At 43.4% G+C, this 20,182-nt stretch overlaps 1 pseudogene; it reads right to left on the bottom strand.

Annotated features, from left to right (window-relative positions):
* Window positions 1-9,428: 9,428 nt before the first annotated feature.
* Window positions 9,429-18,895, bottom strand: LOC140901556 (transmembrane protein 45B-like; annotated as a pseudogene).
* Window positions 18,896-20,182: the final 1,287 nt, after the last annotated feature.

The raw sequence follows: 20,182 nt of genomic DNA, 5'->3' as shown, positions 1-20,182 counted from the left end.
GTTAGTATAATCCGTACACACCACATTATTCTCCCACTTTGCCCCCACTGCCCAGCTCATGCCAGAAAACAATGGCGTCATTGAAGACAACAATGAGGAGTTTCAGAGTAACAGCCGTGTTAGTCTGTATTCGCAAAAAGAAAAGGAGTACTTGTGGCATCTTAGAGACTAACCAATTTATTTGAGCATAAGCTTTTTCACGAAAGCTTATGCTCAAATAAATTGGTTAGTCTCTAAGGTGCCACAAGTCCTCCTTTGCTTTTAACAATGAGAGTAGCAGCCACATAGTGCCAGCAGACGCACCTGGTGCTGAGCATGATGTTTCCATCATCCGTCTGGTCCCCGTCCGGCCATTCCCATGGTGGGTAGAGCACAAATAAAATCAGTTAAAATAAAGTGGTATGTTATTTTCTGGAGAAAAGAACCTAACCTAGCCTCACAGGTATTTAGGCTCCTAACTTCCATTGGTTTCAACGAATGAGCATCTGGGTTTTGGTCTGCAAAGCAATCACACCTGTGTGTTTGGCATCAGCATCTCACCCATGACCGTTATTTTGTTGGCACAAATTCAGCTTTAGGATTTCACTGTGCAGATCAAATGCTGGAAGCAGCTGGATGGGGAGAGAAGCCCTTGTTTGCAACACACAACAACTGTCAAACCTAGTCGTAAATAGTTACAAAGAGGATGTGAAGGGTAAGTGGAGTTAAATGTGGAAATCCTATATTGGGAAGTGTACAAATCTCACTAACCCCAACCCTTGGAAGCTAATAAATAATGTACTGGAGGGTGGGGACACGGGACTGCCTCCCCCACTTTTGGCCCTAGCTCTGCAAGTTGTGGGAATAGGGAAGCTAATGTCTGGGAGGGGTCTGATCAACCACTGGTTTCACATCACTGATTCTGGCCTGGTCTGACCTGGAGGCAGAGAATACAGGGAGCGTTCTTCCTAAGACGAGCCTGCCTCTTGTTGCCATGGGGAATACCCATTGTGAAGACTGACTGACAAGGGGGGGGATTCATCTAACATTAATTATTTTATATACTTTTATCCGGTCATGTCCTCCATCTCCCCCCAGAGTGCTCAACAGGGTCACAACCAGGATGATGTTACGGGAACAGAATGACTGACCTGCCAGAACCAGGATCCAGCCTGAGGAGAGCATGGGTGCTGAAGAGCTGCAGGACAGGGGTGGTGTGGGATGAACACTTCCAGCCAAAGGCTGAGGGCATCACCGCACAGGGCAACGATCAACAGCAAGTGGACGTGCTGCTGCAGGGCGGAGCGGTTACAGACGTGAAAGTGGAAGAGGAAGTCTGCCAAAATTCAAACCCTGTTGTTCAAGTAATAATGTCACTGAGCTGGTGAATCACCATGGACTGGTTCCCAAGTGTGCATGGGGGTTGGGCTACCATAATGGTGTTGCTGTGTTTTTTCCCCCCCGGTGCATGCATGTGCAAACTGCTCCTCAGGAAAGGTAAATGAGCATGCCACATGCTCAAGTGTGATGGAACAAATCATAGAGGGGATGGGTGCCCCCCCAGAGATAGTCTACTCGCGTTGTAGGGAAAGGGGTAACCCATCCTACATGCTAAGAAAAGCACCACCACCACATTATTTACTGTACCTGCAGCCATGTGGTTTGACTGTTTCCCCTCTATGTGAAAACCCCGTAGTGATACACTGGGTTACTAACCTTCAACAAACGTAGCCTGGGAGAATAGAAAGCGATCCAGCCCCCGGGGCTACTTGAGATGGAAATAGGTGAGCATGTCCACCTTGCCTGGGAATAGGAAGGAGAGGTACATAGTCGAATGCTGCCAGGTGTTCATGGGAACCCAGGTACGCTCCTTCCCAGGGTACAGATGCAACTGGAGGCCAGTGAGGACAAACTGCTCAGCCAGCATGCCTAGGGATAGAGGCAAACTCAGGGTAGAGCAATAGTCTAGCTTTGGCAACTCCATGCCAGGACAGGGTGACAGAGGATTAATATCCATTAGCTCAAATGCATATACCATAGGTAGTGTTTCAAGGCACTTCATGGGTTGGGTTGCAAAGGAGGAAGGAAAGCATCGGTACTTTCCTCAGGCTCCACCCACTTAAGAGGTTTCTTGCTGTGAATGGTGTAGGTCTTTATAATATGGTCATTCCCCATCTGTCTTGCAAGTACTAATATTTAGGACACTTTACATGCCAGCATCCATGACAGAACTTGCCAGCATTGGCAAAGGATGCTAACAAACATGTGTTTTAAATACTCGTATTTATATGGAATGTAGGAACCTAGGTTCCATTGAACTTCATTGGGATTTAGGCTCCCAAATCATGTAGGGGCCCTTTTGAAAAATGTTATCCATAGTCTAAATTTTCAAGAGAGATTAGTGATTTTGAGTGCCTCTGTTTTCAGGTGAGATGAATAGGGCGCAGTTTTCAGAAAACAATGAGCCGTCTGAAAGAACAGGCCCCTTTAAGAGGCATTTTGAATCCATAGTTAGGCACTTAATGGGATGATTTTTGGAAGTGGCTGAAAATTATACTTAGATGCATGTTGAGAATAATTTTCCTAAGATTTACCATGACTCAGTTTCCACACAAGCATTCCTCTATTAATGTTGGGTGCATCCAAAATATCAATATATGCATATACACCCTTATAGTGTATATCCTAGTAACAATACAGTTATAAGCATTGGCCAAATATTCATAACTGCATCGGGTCTGGGAGACACCTTCCCACCATGGCGTGACTCCAGAGGAGTAAGGAAAAGCTCTGACAAAGAATCCCTAGAAAGAATTGTTTTTATATACACTATAATGAACAAATGTCGTCGTTACTAGACTTGAGCTAAAGTCAGCTGAAGCAGTTTTAGGGTTGCACTCTGCTATCTTCAAGGTTTTCCCCTTTTCTCACTTTGCCATATTTTTTCCAGCTACTGGACTAAGCATTTCTAATCAATAATTTACTGTACTGGTTGCCCAATTAACCATGTTTTTTTATTTCCCAAACCTTAAATAAGATAACACTGGTATTCCAAAGGGTCGCTACAAAGTTTAACACACACAATCCTGCTTTCTCGTGAGTCCATTTCTTTTGGTCACATGCTTTGGGCCCATTTCTCCCGGTCATAGCCAAAGTCAATTTAAAACCATAGTTCACTCAGGCCAAATACGGACCATGTCCCTGCAGTGCACACAAATCCCATTGAAACTTCTTTTTGCTATCAATGAGATTTGTGCTCCATAAATCACTTTAGGAGCTTTTGAAAATTGCACTGTAATTATGGAGTGATGGGCCTCTTCTTGAAAATTCTGGCCATGTGTTAGGTTGGGCACCCAAAAGCAGAGGCACCAAAAATGGCTACTGACTTTGAAAATGAATTATTATTATTATTATGGGTAAAATTTTCAACAGGACCTAAATAACTTAGCAGCCAAAGTCCCATTTTCAGAAAGGACTTAGGCGCTGAGGAGCCGAAACTCAGTGCTCCTGTCATTTAGATGCTTTTGAAAATATTACGCTATATTTTATACGCCCACACAAAATATCAATAGAATTAAAGTACCCCGACGTATGGCATTTTTTTAAGCAGGCCATGCTTGGGGAGTTTGAAGAGTTAGCAACAAGCCATTTTTAAGATATCGGGATCCAGAGCCATACTGGACACCTTGAATCCAATATTTTACAGCACCTTTATAACATTATACCTAACACACAGGTTAAACAGTTTACTTCATACTTTCAGAAACATAATTTTGCATATAGCCTGAGAGGCACTATGAACACAGAGGCCCAACGCATTTTTTGCTATGCCAAGTCATAAGGGAAGGTGTAAATAAGACATTTAATGGAACCTTGACCACAACATTGAAGAATGGAGACACTAATTGTCCCTCTATAATACTAATACATACACAGGTGCCCTCTCCTGGTAAACTATGGGGCGTTATGGGTCAGTTTTGTATATTGCTGTGTCTCAGCATGTTTTTTTGGTAGTAAACATTATGTTAGATTAATATGAATTTGCTTACTGGCAGCAGGCAAGAATTTAAGAAACTTACCCACAAAGGAGAAAATAAGTTTGCCAGCAGCGTCAACAAACTCCCGACTCTGGTAACACCTGTTTGTGCAGCAGGTTTTATTTAGTCTCATCAGCGGGTAGTTCAGAGACCACCACAATCCAAGCATAAGGATTAAAGCATCAGGAAGGGCGTGGCCACCAAAAATTCCTCAGCTCTACGCCAGCTCACTGGAAACCTGGACCTAAAAGGCAAAACCAGGCATTTCAATAGCTCCATGTACAGTAGTGCTGAGCAAATAATGGATTGATTTTTTTTTTTTGATTGAAGCTGACCCTGGGAATCCAGGGGAAAATAAAAATCCAGGGAAATTTGAACAAAAACCAGTTTTTTTTGCTATTTTTTGTCAAATCAAAAATCTTGAAAACATTTGATTTTGAATCAACTAAACCATTTCAAACAGATTTGAACAGAATTTTGGAGAGTTTTCTGTTTGTTTCCAGTTAATCAAAACGTTTTGAAATTAATCAAAATGAATTTGACAAAAATGCTCTTGATTTTTTTGGTCCAAAAAAAAAAAAAAAAAAGAGTCGTCAAAAAAAGGTCATCCAGGTCTACTGTTCAGAAGCCTTAATTTCTTGATTTCCAACGTTTGGCTTCTGACAGATAAAACCTTCAGAGCAAAAGAAAGGAAAATGCCTGAATAAGGTAAATTCTGCCCTTTAAAAACAAATCCTTTAGGAATAGGCGGGGCAGCATCACTAGGATTATAGACATTGTGAAAGGACAATGGGAATATGTTCTTGTGAGCTCTGTAATTAATGTTCTCCTTTATGATGTTCCCATGACTCTTACCGGAATCAGCAAAGTGATAAACACTGGATGGAAACATGCCCATTCCCTGTGGTAGCGCAAAGAATAAGGACTCAGGTAGGGTCCCCTCTAAGGAAATCCATCATGTCATTTAGGGTGAGAAAGGAACCATCTTTTTGTTGTGTGTTTGTACAGCGCCTAGCACAATGAGGTCCTGGTCCGTAACTGGGGCTCCTAAACGCTACAGTAATACAAATCATAAATAGCTTTATTCAAGTTGACCCCTCTTTAGGGGGCAGTTCTGGGAGAAGACAATACTCAAATGACAAGTGTCTGATTTTCTAATGTGATTGACATCATTAGCTGTGTTTTCTTCAGTTTATTGCTCTGTTGACATTTTTAACCAGGCGGAAACACAGGCCCAAAGTCAGGGTTTGCTGTAGGCAGCATTGTTTTGGCAAGTCAATTTTTTTCCTTTCAATTCTTCTTCTGTCCACCAAAAGGGAAAGGCTGGGAGGGGCCTGGGCAGCATAACCAATAAATACATCTGATCAAAACCAGCCAGAGAGACCCTGGGTAGTCCCTGTGCCCATCACGAGAGGCTGGAAGAGGCTGCCTGCCTCAGCTACACTGTTTAGATGGCAAGGCAAGCACCCGGTGCGTGAATGGGGTGTATGTGTGGGGTGGTCACCCCCTCAACCCAGTCTCTGAGAACTCCTCTTGAGTACTTATATGGATAAACAGCATATCCAAAGTTACAGCAGTTAGTACTAGGAAGAAGAGCATGGGAGTAGAGCTAAAACTTCATGTTTCTATGTACCCCCATCTTACAGAATCTCTCGACCTCAAACCCCACACACTTTGGCTGAGGGCTATGTGCATATGAGTGAATTTTGAAATCAGGTGACTCTGCATAGGCATCACTGGCCTAATTAAATGGACTTCCCCAGGGATGTCTCACCACCCAGGCTCTTCACTCCAGATCCATCCTAAGGGCAAACAGTCCTGTCAAACAAACCTGGTTCTTCAGAAAGTCTCCAGCACATCCTTCGTAGCTATTAGTGCCAACTCCCTGGCCCTTCCCGTTCCCTTACAGGGCTTTCAGAACCAGCCCAGGACTTAGAGTCCCTTTTATATGGGAAGAGATTTACCAGTGCTGCCTTTGCTACTCTGGACACTTTTTCTCCAATGCAGAGACCTAGGCTGTCATAAATATAAAGGGAAGGGTGAACACCTTTAAATCGCTCCTGGCCAGAGGAAAAACCCTTGTCACCTCTAAAGGGTTAAGAAGCTAGGATAACCTCGCTGGCACCTGACCACAATGACCAATGAGGAGACAAGATACTTTCAAAGCTGGAGGTGGGGAGAAACAAAGGTTCTCCCTGTCTGTGTGATCCTTTTGCCGGGAACAGAAAAGGAATGGAGTCTTAGAACTTAGTAAGTAATCTAGCTAGAAATGCGTTAGATTCTGTTTTGTTTAAATGACTGATAAAATAAGCTGTGCTGAAGGGAATGTATATTCCTGTTTTTGTGTCTTTTTGTAACTTAAGGTTTTGCCTAGAGGGATTCTCTATGTTTTGAATCCGATTATCCTGTAAGGTATTTACCATCCTGATTTTACAGAGGTGATTCTTTTACTTTTTCTTCAATTAAAATTCTTCTTTTAAGAACCTGATTGCTTTTTCATTGTTCTTAAGATCCAAGGGTTTGGGTCTATGTTCACCAATGCAAATTGGTGAGGATTTTTATCAAGCCTTCCCCAGGAAAGGGGGTGTAGGTTTTGGGAGGATTTTTTGGGGAAAGACGTTTCCAAGCGGGCTCTTTCCCTGTTATATATTTGTTAGATGCTTGGTGGTGGCAGCAATAAAGTCCAAGGGCAAAAGGTAAAATAGTTTGTACTTTGGGGAAGTTTTAACCTAAGCCGGTAAAAATAAGCTTAGGGGGTTTTCCATGCAGGTCCCCACATCTGTACCCTAGAGTTCAGAGTGGGGAAGGAACCTTGACAGTAGGGAAAATAACTGAAATAATTTAAGTTATTTTCAGTTATTTCACTGGTGTCTGTGAAAAGCCAGCATGTGCGCTGTGAAGTTAGGCCATTCTGGATACCACAGCATCAGTTCAGTCCCTGTTTATGCATGTTTCATCTTTTCATCCTAGTTTCCATGTTCAGTCCAGAAAACAATAAATCTTGGTGTCCTTTAAGCAACATTTTTGGTATCTTTCTGAGGTTTTCATTGTCTTGATATCTTAGAAATATATCACTGTTTGCTTCTGAAGTTTCTTTTGAGTTAGCCTTTGATTTTAATGCTCTGTGTGCTCTTTTGACTTCAGGATTTGGGACATCAGCTTCTCCGCTAACACAGTTTTCAACATGTTGTGGATAAAGATAAACATTAGGCTCCCCTTCCTCTTTCTAGTAGGTGGAAATTAAAATTTCTGCTCCAGTCTTCCAGCTCATTGGATTCTAGCTTCAAAAAGTTGCCACCTTCCTTGGGCCTTTGAATATCTATTTCATTTCCTACTTCTGCTGTCTAAGCCACGGATTCCGCTTTAAGCTTTCTTTGCATTTGGGTTTGCATTAAATCTAATTTGTTATGGGGTTACAGAGACAGAAGATTTTTATCTCTGCAACACAGTTTGTCTTGATTCTGCCTCAAATTCTGAAGCATACTAATTATGTTGCGTATGTCTTCTCAGCCTGGTGCTTCTCCTGGTGCAATACTGGGGATCAGCTCAGAACCAGACAGAGGTTGCTTTATGAATTGTGTTTTTATGAAAGATACTTAATGGTGCCGCCTAATTTGCAGGTGTTTGCTTTTCCTGATGGTTCATCCACCTCTTTGGGTTTGCCAGAGGATGTTCTTTTTGTTTAAAAGTATTTGGGGCAGCTCATGTTTTGAGTGAATGCAGAGGCATGGTAGTATGTGTCTGCCCTAGTGCCTTCAGATATTATCCATAATTAGAACTGTAAAATATACATGATTAGATCTTAATTCAAAACACTGCTATACATAAGGCTTCAGATCTTGCCTACCTTTCTCAGACAAACTGTGCCACTGAAGAGATTGAAATTTGGCCCAAATATTTTGAATAAATGGCCAAGTATTCAAAGAGCAGTTGCTCGTGCTAGAGTTAAATTGTAGTTTTTGGCCATCCATTCTTTTATTTTAATGATCCTTTATGATGCAACTCACAAATTTACAGAGAAACCCTCTGTAAGCAGCACTTGCACGACAGTTACACCAACAAATTCCCATCTCTACATACCTACTAGTGAACAAATAGAATAAACTCACCTGAGGAACATTTCTCAGGCCTGATCTACAGCAATTATAGCCACTCAAGGGAGCTGGTTACAACACAATTCTTAATTTGTTGGGTAGCCAAAAGTTTATACATGTTCCCTAGCCTTGGACAGGCCCAAGTGTAGCCCTGTTAAGGAACACAACTAAGATCCCGTCTGCTTAGCATTGAAACTACATTATAATTGGGTCAGCGGATAACTGGGTTCTTGACTCGACTTTAGCTGTAGCATTGACAGCTTGGACACAAACAGTTACAGCTCTCAAGCCTGAATCCCATGCCTGCAAGCTGAACTTTGAAATGCCACCTTATAAAGCATATTGTATCATCTCCTGAATAAAGGAATATTTAATACACCAGTCTTGTACTCTGTATAGGTAAACTCCACTGAATTAAGCTCCCTGTGGTCTGAATCACACACATGCCCCTCCATGAGTACAATTGGTCTTGGAAAGAAGGTGAGTGTATCTGTGCTTTTAGAGTGAAATTCACCCTTGTGCAGAGGGCCTGCACAAGGCCTATGCACTGTGTAAACGCTCAAAATGGGACTTAAGTGGGGCATAGGCCTTCTACTATTATTTATATTAAAGTAACGCCTACAGGCCCTAACTGAGATTGGGGCTCCATTGTGCTAGGTGCTGTACATACATCTAGGGACAGAATCCCTGCCCCAAAGAGCTGTCAATCAAGGCAAGATAGATAAATGGTGGGAGAAAGGAAGTATCCACATTTACAGCTGGGGAATAGAGAGGCATAGAGAGACTTGCCCAAAGGCATGCAGGAAGGCAAGGTCAGGAACTGAATCCACATCTTTTGAGTTCCAAACTAGTATTTTATCTACAAGGCCCCTTTCTGCCTATTCATTGCTTAGGGGTATCTGGACATCCATAGAGTATGTGTGAAAAATATTTGCAAATCCTGAGCATTTTAATGAATTTTAGCATGAATAATCATATGTCTGAAAAACTCATACCAAAAAGTGGATTATTTGCTATTCACTTATTTGTCTTCTGATTAAAAGTGTCAGTCTTCAATTCAGAGAGCAGAAGCAAAAGCCAATAACTTAGATACCCGCCCCAGACACATACAATAGCAAACAGTTACTTTCAGAAACCAAGTATGTCCCCAGAAATCAGGAAGGATCCATTTGTAAATGATTTGGGAAAGGAGAGGGCATTCAAACATGCTTACAATTTGCAGGAACACCTGTACGTTGTCTTTTTACTTGAAAAATATCTTGCACTTAAAATTCCTCAAGATCTTTAGGAAAAAAAAAGTTGCTTGGATTTGTTGTCCTTACTCTTCATCTGATCCATCTAAAAGGACAGTGTAGGAGCAGGTGTCTAACTTAAATTTCTCGATTCCATTCTCTGTGCTTCTAGAGTTTCTCGTGCATCTCTTAAGGCAGCTGTAACAAACAAATGTTGACCAGGTGCAATTAAAAAACAAATGCTGATGCACACCAGAAAGCATGAAATTCACTTCCCTTCCTAGGGCTGGCACAACGAACGGTGAGTCCTACTTTAAACTTCTTTCAAAGAGTAAAGTGGGTTTAAAATGGCGTATACGTTTTGCACTGACCCTCTTGCAGGGGGTTGAATTTCACCCACCATGGATATATTCACCAAGGATTTACCTAGGGGCTCAAAATTCCCTTCTGCATTTTAAAGTAGTTTTTGGACTCTCACCACATTTGTCTAGGTAAACGTAATGTAATACGAAACGTGGGGCTCTTTGCTAGTATTTCCCCCATATGTCCCAAAATGACCATAGTCCAAAAGCTGTGACTTTTCGGTTAACTGCTTCAGTTCACAATTCCTCGCCAGAGATTTTTTTTTTTTTTTTCAGTGCAGCTAGGGCCAACCCTCCCAATACTCCATATAATCACACATATAAGACTGAACCTGGGATGCATTGAAGTATTGGCCACGGTGAAGAGGGTTAAGCAATTCAATGGTATTCTCTGCTCTAATTATAAAGTATGTTTTCCTCATTCCCTTGTGTGATTGGCCTCAGAATTTCTATAAAAGCAGCAAACACTCAAAGCAAAACATAAGCCCCTCAGCGTATCATGGAACTGAAACCGCTCAGTACCGATTGTGTGTCAGTAACACAAGCCCTGGCTAGTTACTGTATAATACACAAAATATTCTGCCACCCTTGCCCAGCACCACCACCTACCAGTAAATGATGGTGTAGTTATAGACAGTGAAGAGAAAAGCCACTGCATCGTGCCAGAAGCAGCACATGGTGATAAACATGATGTTATCACGGTCAGTCTGGTCCCAGCCTGCCCCTGTCCCCTCTCCCCCCCATGGTGGGTACAGCACAAACCCAATCTGGTTAGAATAAAATGATATATTATCTTTCATATACAGAACCCTTGTCAGCCCACCCAATGCCTATCATCCTTCCACCTCTTCCTCCTCCCATTACAATTAAAGGTGATGGATACTGCAGAAAGGCATTTTCACAAATATGCCATCAAGCTTTTAAATTAATTTCCTTCAACCGTGCCCTTCCCTTTCCATAAATGTTCTGTGACCAAGATTTTCCTGGCATGCATGAACAAAGCCACATGCACGAACAAAGCCACATGCACGAGTGTTTCAGCAAAACAGAATTTAAAATTTGCATGGGCAAGTGTTCATGTCGGGTGCGTTTGTGTCAGAGATTGAACCACCTCCACATCAGTGGCTACTTTTGAACACTTAAGTGTCAGCTCTGCACCAGGATGTGGCATCACTGATGGTCCCATTCCAAGTGCCCAAGGCACAACCACTACACAAATGGCTTTTCAGTTCCCTTGGGGGGGCGGGGGAGGGAAAATAATTTACAGTGTTTCATTGCCCTCCACCTCAGTTAAAAAGGAAGGGAGGGGAATAAAAACATGAGCTGAGGAAAGGGATTTAGAAGAAAAAGGAATTAAATTGATACATTAAACCTATTTTTTGAGAAAGCTGCTGTTACTCCATTGTCATTTCTGCCCTGGCTTCACCAGTTACTGCTTCCAGTTAATAACAACAGAAAAAACTATACAGATGTCCCAAATGTTTTCTGACTGACTATCTCAAAGCACTTGCGGTTTTACAGATCGGGGTCTTCCCAGGACCTGAAGTACATTTATAATCAGTCGTAGCTATTTATCTAGATAGCTATGTGACTCGTACAGTGCTTGACTCCTTAAAATAAGAAGCGTCAGAACAAAGCGCTGGAACAAAAGTATTGGAAGTACACCATTCTGGCTCCCCAAAAGAGAGTGTTACCGCAGTGTTCCAGCAACAACCTGAGCGCTGGGCCCATGTCACTATAGCATCTGAGTGCCTGGTGAAAATTATATGCTATGAGACATTCATGATATTCCCCAGGACAATAACATGGTGATCAGACAATGCAATCACAGAATTAATCTTTTTATGATAGCTAATTACCACACAAATGCTTATTTGACTGCCCATTCATTCAATACCGCAACATACAGATAAGCATGAGCATTCTCAGCTGGAACAGCACTTATTCAGTAATACAAATACCATATGTGATTATTGCTTTCTGCTAAACCTGAAGGTAAATATATGAGAAATCTGCTATGGTCTAGAGAAGGAAGAATTACTACAGTCATGCAATTTAAGTAAACCTGATAATGCTCCCTGAAATTTATACCCTGAATGGAGGGAAGGGATAGCAATCTCCGAGAGCTTGATATAGACAGCTTGATATAGACAGCTTGATATAGACATAAGCCAAAAGTACTTGGTCAGGACAAATGACCTGCCAGAACCAGGATCCCTGGGTGAGGACCATGCTAACACTGAAGAGCTCCAGGATGGGTGATCTCCTATGAACACTTCCAGCAGACAGCAGATGGCAGTGCTAAATATACTGATGAGCAGTAGAAAGTGGATGTGTTGATCCAGCCCAGAGAGGTGCAGGACATGAAAGTAGAAGACACAACCTGCCAAAATTCAAACTATGTAATTCTGCTTCATTGTTCCTCTTCTAGCCAATCAGCCACCACAGGCCCCTGGAACTTGGGCTGCAATTAACGAAGTATACTTGTCATAATTCTGTGATCTGTGGATTTGGAACTCTTCATGGACGGGACTACTTTACATGTCTGTAGAGCATCTTCGAATTAGATAGGTCTGATTAATGTAGTTACACCAGAGGGGTGCTCTTCTGAGATTTTCTCCTTGATTTCTTGGGGTGGGAGGGGAAGAAAGAACTACCCCTCTCCCCACAGTATCAACGAAAGAGCCCATATAGTTGGACCTGTTCTGCACTATGTAACAGCTGATCTATTTCAGCCCAGAGGCGGATTTGTTTCACTGGTGGGTGAAGTGATTCTTGTAACTATAATGGGTCAAATTCTGAAGTCTTTATATCAACAAAACTCCATTTTCCTTGACCCCCAATAAGAACTCAGTAAAAACTGAGGAAGGACTTCAGGATTTGGCACGAAGTGTGGGAAGTTGTGTGACTTTTGGAGTGGGTGAGATAATTTTCTAAACAATGAATTACTTAATTACCCTGAATAAAATTTACCAACTTGAATGGAGTCATTCCAGGGAGGATCACTGTGTCTGTTCCAGTTCTAGGAAAGGCGATTCCAACCTGTAATTACTATTTTAAAACTAGACAGATTATTGTGGTTTTGGGTGGCAGAAGATCCATGGTGTTTCATCCCGTTAGTGCATGCATGGATGCAATTTTTACTCAATTTTCATCGGGGAGGAGGAAATTGTTCCCCCTACTCTTCCCCCAACCTTCAGCCCACACCTGGGAAGAGGAAGGGAGGCAGAATGGAATCTGAGGCTGCTTTATCCATCCCTCATCGCTGGCTGGCTCTTTAGCAGATCAGCTAGGCAGAGGGGGGGCCACTGAAGTTGAAACTTGCTGCTCCTAGGACCACTCTATTCCCTCCTACTGGGCAGGCAGGAGGCTGCTTTCTGGTGCTGGATCAGCTGTTCACCTCCCAGCCCTAGCTCTGAGCAGAGAGCAGGGGCATCCCAGCCAGCTTGGGGAGGGGGGGCGGGGAATGAGCTAGCTGCAGCAACCCCCTCCTCCTTCACGAAGTAGGGTGTGGTATGGGAGAGGTGAGTCCGTCCCTGAAAAATCATGAGATTTTTTTTAAAATCACTATTTTTAAGACAAAGTAATAAACTTGGGATTCTTTTTACTTGTCTTCTGAGCCTTTAGGGTTCACTCCCTTCATGTTTTCAAAAACTTTTTTCTGAAAGCACAAGAGGTAAAAACTTAATTAATTAGTTAATTAGTAGCAGTAGTTAAATGAAAGCTGGGAGTCTCTTGCAATAGCACGATGCCAACGCCTGGAGCTTTAAGAAGAAAAGAGTAGACCCTTGATAAAATCACAAGAGAGTTGGCCAGGCTGGAGTTGCTGGGCGTGGGACAAAGAGGCTCAGGGAGATTTGGGGAGGAGATGTGTCTGAGGCGGGGGGGAGGGGGAAAAGAGAGCTTGGCATTGGGGAGGATGAGGTGTGGGGCAAGAGGGACTGGAAATCTGGAAGGCAGAGTGAGGGAGGGGATGTTTGGGGAGAGCACTATTCAGAGCCAGAGGAGGAGTCACTAGGGACTTTGTTATTGTGATATATTTCAAGTGGGAGGTGCTCAGATACTGCCCTGAGGGCTGATTATACAACATGCCAAGAGAGATCATCACATGCCAATGGCTTCTGTGGAGCTTTGGGGGACTGTGATTCCAGAGCTTAAAGAGATCTGAAAAAAGTGTGTGTGTGTGGTGGTGGTCGGGGGGGGGGGGGGGGGTCTGTCATAACCTGGGAGCAGCTACTTTGGTAAGACAGCACTTAAAAGGTGAAAGTGAGCCCCTCAGGGAATGTCTACAGTGCAGCTGGGAGCGAGCCTCCCAACCCAGGGAGACAGCCTCCTATTAGCTTGAGAGCCCGAGCTCCAGCTTGCACTGGCAACACCCATGCTGTTCTAGTCAGTGCCTTAGCTCAAGCCCCCCTAGCACAATCTGTGTACCCAGGCTGGGAGGCTCGCTCCCTGCTGCAGTGTAGACATACCTCAGTGACCCTGGTCATTTTAATTTATTGGGAGGGGGGTGTCAGAGACTCCCTGCCACACACACAGTACCATGGGTCTCCCCACCCATAACTTGGATGACAAAATGTCTCCACTGGGTTAGTGCCATTCCAGATAGATCTGGCAGGGCTGGAGTGTCAGGCTTCGGGGAACACCGCACTTGGCGAGCTTTGCATCCTCCTCCTCCTCACCTCACTCCTAAGATTATAAGCGGGAGCAGAGGTTAACTTAGTTCTACCAACAAATCTCCTTTAGAGGTAACCCCGTCCCTCTGCTACTATGGGTATGTCTACACTGGAGATGTAGGTGTAATTTCCAGCTCAGATAGACATACCCATGTTTTTAATAGCAGTGTCGCTGTGTCTCCATGGGCAGTGGGACTGCTTAGCCGTCTGATTATAATCCTGTCCGAGACCCTAGGTATGCACTCAGGGCAGCTAGCCCATCCTGCTGCCTATGAAGCCATGGCTACACTGCTATTTTTAGCATGCTTGCTTGATCAGAGCTAGCATGGACATGTCTACCCAAGCTGAAAATTACACCTTCAACTCCAGTGGAGACACACTCTGAGTACTTTACTAACGGCCACCTTGCAAAGCGATGGACCAGCACAGCATTCAACCTCAAGGAACCTCCAGCCAGCAATCAAACCATCTGGACCAAGAAACTGACCTAAGTGTTTACCCTCCTTGAGAATACATAGAGTGCAGCAGAAATGGCAAAAGGTCTCAGGGAAGCAGTGATCGGAGTACTTTGCATAATTACATTAAGTGGTATGGTTAGCATAAACAGAGCAAAGGGACGTGATGATATAAAAATAGCATGGACATCAAAAGTTATGTAAACTGAAGCCTGAGCTTGCATATTGTACAGGTTATGTCAGACACAATGCTTACTCTTAGTTAGATGGTTAGTTAATGTGCAAAGGAATAAATATGCTAGAGTATAAGGACATAGTTGGAGACTCTCAGGAGAAATCCACCATGACCTGCCTATGCCTCAGGAAAAAGTAATTGATCAATGCCTCTTTCTGTGTGTCTGCCATTCATTGCTTTTATCATAATTGGGAGAAGAAGAAAAAAAATCAAGCCAGCAGCCTGTGCCTTATTTGAGAGAGCGCACAGATGTTGTGGAGTTGGCCAAGACAGTGCATCCTGCTCTCGGGCAAAGAAGGACGACAGAGAATAACAGCTAGTAGTTGTGGCAGATCTAAGCTGAAATGAAGGTTAAATGCAGAGGGGGAAGCATTACCTACGCATTAGAAGGTTGACACCAAACAAAATCTGGCAAGTGCTAATGATGGCAGATTTGCGGGGGTTAATGTAGTAGACAAAGCATATTATCTGAATCTGTTTCATTGACCCAAACTTCAAGAGTACACATCAGGGTCCTTCTTCTCATGTCTCTGGAACCACTCCCAGGGCTGGGGAAATCCCTTGCCAAATCCAAGAGTCAGTAAGGGCACATACTATGTTACAGGAAGAGAATCTTCACTCTGTTGGAAAAATGTCACAGATGCTGCTTTGACCTAAAAAGTTACCAAACCTGAAACCCAGCCCTCTTACAGAGCAGCTATTAGTGAAATATGATCTCTTCCGTAAACGGAGTAAACTCACATTTTTAAGGTACGATTCTTCTAGACCCCCTTGCCCGGCTAGTAGGACTCCCTTACTGTACAGGGCTGGAAGAACAATTTGATAACACAGGTCTGCTGACCACAGAACCATACCTAATCCACCAGCCCACAGTGGTTTTGAAGCAAGAATTTTTACACCCCCTACTCTTTGTCTCCCTCCCCTGTAAAATAGAGATAATGGTATTTTCCATAGGCATTGGCTAAAAATATGCAAGATTTTAGCTGCCCATGCTCCTGCTTGCCCTCCCTTGTGCTTGCCCCGATGATGAGTATCTTAAAGAAACACTTCAGTTAAATAGGATGTTGCCCCCAGATAATTATGGTATAATTATTACCTTAAGGTAGGAACCTGAGAGGCTTTTGCCTATGCCCCTGACAACACATGGGCAATCACAGTGTGCTAGGAGGCAGATACTACAAGCATGCCTATATGGTATCTGAGAGACAAAGTGGATGAGGTAATATATTTGATTGGACCAACTTCTACTGGTGGGCGAGACAAGCTTTCAAGCTTACACAGAGCTTCAGCTGAGTGATATCTGCAAACTTACCATTACCACAAACCCCCTCCATCCCCCCACAAAGAATTAGTCAGACACTCAGTGAACTGGATTTGAAGATCCCCTTCTATTGACTTGTTTCCCCATCACCGTGACAGGTATTTGATAGCCCAGCTATCGTGCAAACAGCTTAGCCTTATATCGGTGTTACTAACCTTCAATAAACAGTGCCATGAAGCGATCCAGCCCCTGGGGTACCCAGAACTGGAAATAGGTGAGCACATCCACTATGCCGGAGATCCCGAAGAACAACTACCTGGTCGTGTGCTGCCAGGTGGTTAGCATCACCCATTTGTGGGCCTCCTTATCGTAGAGATGTAGGTAAGGGCCACCGGGTGCAAACATCTCACCGAGCATTCCTTAACAGAGGCAAACAATGAGTTGGGCCTTCTTCCAAGTGAGGGCATGTTGGAAGGGAGAACGTTTTCAAGGTTAGAGCGACTTTAACCATGCATTGAGAAATCTATTTAGTATCATCAGTCAGTGTTTGCAGGGCTGCCCAGGGGAGGGGGAGGAGCAAAGGGAGCATGTTTTGCCCCTGGACCCCCATTTGAGAGGGCCCCAAACTGCAATGCCATGCATCAGATCATAATGCCTGCAGCATTATGGAGCAGGCCCTAGTCCCACAGGGCAGGAGTTGCCACTGTGAGGTGAGTGCAGGGCAGACTCGCTTTCCAACCCTGCTCCCACCCCTCCTCAGTGGTCATTTTTTGGAAGGGTAGGAGGCTTCAGTTTCAGATTTTGCCCTGGCCCTCCTTCCTCCCCCCAAAACCCCTCTGTTGTTTTGTTTGAGCTGATGCTTCTGAATGTGAAAGACAAATAGCAGTGGCAAAAGCCAGGCATAGTGCAGCCAGATGCTGTGTAAGCTTCCCTCCCACCCCAGCTCTGCCTACATCCTGCTATCTCAAACTGCAGCAAAATCCTACAATTCCAGTCTTGGGTTTCCACACATAGGGGCGAGAATGCATCTTAGTTATAATTTGCTACTCCAGCCGTGGGCCTTTTCAAAAGGCCCAGAAAGGATGGTCATGTATCTATGGAATTGGATTGGGGGAAAAAAGAGAATTTGTACAGAGAGTCTAGCACACTATGGCTCTGATCCATGACTGGGGCTTCTAGGCACTGCCATAACACAAATGAATAATAGATACGAATTCAACTCCTGGCACTGCCACAGACTTCCTATGTGACCTTGGGCAAGTCACTGAACCTCTCTGAGCCTCAACTGCCCTGTCTGTATAAAGGGAAACTACTTCAAATTGATGCTGTGAGGGTAAATCCATCCAAATAAATCCAGATATTATTGTGATGGGTGAGATATACATCTGCTAGATGGACAGACTGCCACTTGTGCCAGGTTTTATTATATGCTCAACAACAGCTCACTATAGACTGGAATGAGACCAAACTTGTTTGAACACGACTCAGGATTCTAGAGATGACAGATTTCACACTAAACCATCTCTAAGCCACCCAGTCTCCTACCTGTACTCCCCACTCACTCTGTTTTGTTTTGGATCATGCCCCTGTTCATTGGGTATTAAAGAGTATTGATTTCTGGCTACTTCACAGTTGACTCACTCCTCTGCCCCTTCTTGAGCCCACATAATCCTGCCATTTTCCTGCCCCACGCAAGGGATAAGGAAACAAGTTAAATTAAGAACACTCCTGCCTGGGTTGGCGAGGATGTGCTATGGTTTTATTGTGGGGATGGCAAACTATATCACTGGAATTACAGCCTCAGAAATTAAAGGTTTCAGAGTAGCAGCCATGTTAGTCTGTATTCGCAAAAAGAAAAAGGAGTACTTGTGGCACCTTAGCGACTAAATTTGTTAGTCTCTAAGGTGCCACACGTACTCCTTTTCTTTTTTCAGAAATTAAAGTATTTATATTCAGTGGTCACACAAAGATCAAGGGCATAGCAGGACCAAAACCTTGCATGATGTAGAAATTTTAGGACACCTGCATTCCCTAAAAATGTTACTTCTCTGGACGCAACCTCCCATGCCGGGGAAAAGGGGGAAACCACAGAGAAGAATCTTGCTGAAATCACTCATGCGCCAGCGACAGCCCGGTCTGAGTCCAAGCAAGTGTGTGTGTCTGGATGATTTATATAATAACTAACTCTTGTCAGCAATTATTGTTGGATTTGTGAGCGGCTGCTGGGTGTGGGTTGGTGGACTGTGATAAACAGGAGGTCAGATTAGATGATACTGTGGTTTCTTCTGGCTTTAAACTGTATGACACATGGATTCGTTTGAATTATTCATTGAGAGCGAGGTAATCCCAGAAGCTGCAAGCGAGATGATAATTGTCCTTACCCAGCAGAGCCCAGAAAGCTTTGGCCATCCCTCTAGGAGCTCCAGTCTCTGGAAGCGCAGGTTTGTGCAGACAGAGGGCTTCATCTTCTGATTGAAGTATTTCAGCGGGCATTTCACAGCCCACCAGAGCCCAAAGAGCAGGAAGAAAGTTCCTGGAAGGGTGTGTCCTTGGAAAGTTCCCATCACAGAGACAGCTCTCAGGACACTTGGATCTATGAGGCAAACAGCTTATGTAAGAACCCTAGAAGCATGAAGTGACTATTTATATTTGGGTTTTATACTGCTGCCCATTGCCATAGTCGTCTGAGCTCCTAATGGTAAAATGTTTTATGAGGCATCTTGTTAAAACATTGGCAGCCCCTCACTCCTCTTCCAACATTTTTCCAGGGTGAAATGATTCACATCCTCCCATCCTTAAAAAAATCTCTATGTAATCTATTGAAAGTCATGAGTCAGACTGCCCAAAAATTAGGAGATTATTTTAAACAAGAAATAGATTTTTTTTAAAAGAAGTGATAAATTGGGGTTATTTTTATTTGCCTTTTGGTATCCAAATCCTTTAGGGTGCATTCAGTTCACATTTTCATGCTTTTTTCTGCAACCATAAGGACTAGAAACTTATTTTGTTTTTTAAATGAAAGCTGAGATTCTTCCATGGTCACATACTTCCAAGAGCTGGAACCTTAAGAAAAACATGAAATATCACAAGATTCATGATAAAATTGCAAGAGATAGGAAGACTACATTCATAAGCCCACCACACTCTTGTTCTTTAACTGATACATGCGATCATGGCTTGACTTTTAACAAAAATGTACCAATCCAAGGCAGTAGGCACAGATGAAATTTAGTTAAAAATAATTAAATTCAAATGTAGTCAGGGTCCATAATTAAAGCCTTCCCAAAGCCAGCAAAACAGGAAAGCATAAAGACAAGAGTATTGTAATCAAATACCTTTGATCAAAACTAGGAATGGGTGAACTTGTTCCATCTAATTTCACACACACCTTGAATGGCGTGAGTTCAAGAGGTCAGCTCCATCTCAAATCCACTCTAGAAGCGAAGGGATGAGTTAAGAGAGAAAAATACAGTGAAGGAGAAGGTGGGAAAAGAGCAGATTGCAGACCACATTAAAGAAATGCAAACAACAAATGCATGAGAAAACAGAGCAAACGGGGAGAAAGACAAAATCCTAATGGAAACGACACATTATCTAAAAAGCACCCACTAGTGGCAGCTGATGGGGGGGACGGTCCGCTTTTCCACACAGCCCAAGTTTTCCTTCAGCTAGAAAGCCATGAAAAATTGAATCAGCTTTGGAATAAAGGTGGGATTTTCCCATTTGTTTTTTAATAGTAGAAGGTGGGGGGAAGGAAAGGTTTGTGAACGCAAACTAGCTTTACAAGCCTAAAATAACATCCTGAGTTGGGAACAAACAAGGACTGAAATTTCCTAGGGGAGTGGGGAGAT

The sequence above is a fragment of the Lepidochelys kempii genome, chromosome 22 (assembly GCF_965140285.1).
Source record: "Lepidochelys kempii isolate rLepKem1 chromosome 22, rLepKem1.hap1, whole genome shotgun sequence".
NCBI lineage: Eukaryota > Metazoa > Chordata > Testudines > Cheloniidae > Lepidochelys > Lepidochelys kempii.
The sequence above is the reverse complement of the archived record's forward strand: the minus strand, read 5'-3'. Positions and strand labels throughout refer to the sequence as shown.